This window comes from Penaeus vannamei, chromosome 5 (genome assembly GCF_042767895.1).
Source record: "Penaeus vannamei isolate JL-2024 chromosome 5, ASM4276789v1, whole genome shotgun sequence".
In the NCBI taxonomy this organism is placed as follows: Eukaryota; Metazoa; Arthropoda; class Malacostraca; order Decapoda; family Penaeidae; genus Penaeus; species Penaeus vannamei.
The window spans coordinates 19,602,047-19,604,546 of NC_091553.1; positions in this window are offsets into that span (position 1 = coordinate 19,602,047).

The window sequence follows — 2,500 nt, forward strand, 5'->3', positions numbered from 1 at the left end:
TATATATATATACTTATATATCTATATTTACTTATATATACATATATATAAATATATACATATATATATATATATATATATATATATATATATATACATATATATGGGTGTGTGTGCTTGTGTGTGTGTATGGATATATACACATGCATACATACGTTCAAAAGAAACAAAAGATGAAGGCTCATCCGGTCACTCAAATCTCTTGCAATTGGCTCTCAAGTCATGGATTTTGATTCGATCCCTCGCCTAGAAAAAGTACAAACGCCAAGGAATTAAATTGAAACTCTATGTACGACTTTTTTTTTTTTTTTTTGTCTTTTTGTCTTTTTGATATTTAATGCAAAGAGGGAAGACCTTTAATTTCCTAACTGAAAATGCACAATGATTTAGAACAACTTAAGTGTTTAGAACATCTCTGTGTAATCTCAGTCACAATCTCTAACTTCATATGTAATGTTTACATAGGTTTATATGTGTATGTATGTATGCATATATTCATATGTATATATATATATATATATATATATATATATATATATATATATATATATATATATATATATATATATATATATATATATATATATATATATATATATATATATATATATATATATATATATATATATATATATATATATATATATATATACATACATACATACATACATACATACATACATACAGAGAGAGAGAAGAGAGAATTGGGGGAGGGAAAAGGTCACAGAGAAAGAGAGAGAGAGAGATGTACGCATGTACGTATTTTAGGATGAAATAAGATACATACGTTCAAAAGAAACAAAAGATGAAGGCTCATCCGGTCACTCAAATCTCTTGCAATTGGCTCTCAAGTCATGGATTTTGATTCGATCCCTCGCCTAGAAAAAGTACAAACGCCAAGGAATTAAATTGAAACTCTATGTACGACTTTTTTTTTTTTTTTGTCTTTTTGTCTTTTTGATATTTAATGCAAAGAGGGAAGACCTTTAATTTCCTAACTGAAAATGCACAATGATTTAGAACAACTTAAGTGTTTAGAACATCTCTGTGTAATCTCAGTCACAATCTCTAACTTCATATGTAATGTTTACATAGGTTTATATGTGTATGTATGTATGCATATATTCATATGTATATATATATATATATATATATATATATATATATATATATATATATATACATACATATATATATATATATATATATATATAAATATATATATATATATATATATATATATACATACATACATACATACATACATACATACATACATACATACAGAGAGAGAGAAGAGAGAATTGGGGGAGGGAAAAGGTCACAGAGAAAGAGAGAGAGAGAGATGTACGCATGTACGTATTTTAGGATGAAATAAGACATAAAATTCCAAATATGGCATGGATGTTTCCACCAAAGAAATATTAATCTTACACTTTTATTCAGAAATTTCGTGGAAGAAAGGCTTAAAAGTCATGATGGTGACCTAGATCCAAAACAAGCTTTTGCAAAGAGAAAAGAGAAATCCTTTTGATCATAAAACTCTATCATCTAACTCCACACACTTCCCTAGTGTCGATTTTATGAATTCATATTCACCGTAAATATAATGACGATGGTGATGATAATGACTAAGATTATGATTATGTTCTGTGTTGTCTACTAGCCATCTACCGAGGGATATCTGGCAATTGGCATCCCACCTCGAGAGTGCAGGGCCTTCGCTATTCACAAACAAATCATAACGCAATTTGGAAGCTGACTTAATTGCTGGAGCAGTGATATATCTTGATTGAACGGCTCGGAATTAGCATCATATAGGCAAGTAGGTAATGAAATCTATTCATTTTACATTTGATTTCTTCTTTAATATCCGCATGAATATTTACAAAAATTACTTTCATATATAAATAAACATGCTTTATATTTAAAGATTATGTCATCACCTCTAACATCCACGTCTTCCTTGATAACCTTAACATACCCATGGAAAATCAGTATATCACCCGTTATTCTACACTGAATTTGTGATCAAACACTGACGTTTAATAATAATTTTTAAAAATCTACTCTCAATAGCGCATACATCTGTCTATATCTATTCTGCCATCTATTCTGACATAGACTTCACTCAGCTTGTCATAGGCAATTCAGGCCTAAACATGATCCACAAGTGGCTTTCCGTCAAAGATAAAATGGGAACGCAAGGAATCGCTGCATAATGGAATATAACAAAGAATTCGGTAAGCTCAAAAAACACAACGACGTTTTTCATTTGAAAGTATTTCAAATGGGTACGGAAATAATGGCTGGCCATTATGACTATTTTGCGATTATTTATATTCTATCAAGTAGGTATACGGTGATTATGTTAGTCAGAGTCGCAAATTAAGATTTCATATGACTTGCCCCCCAGATTGCTCATTGTAAAAGCCACCTAGGGGGCAAGCCAGCCTTTGTGGGTGCCGGTCCTAAGCCCGGATAAATAGAGAGGGTTGGT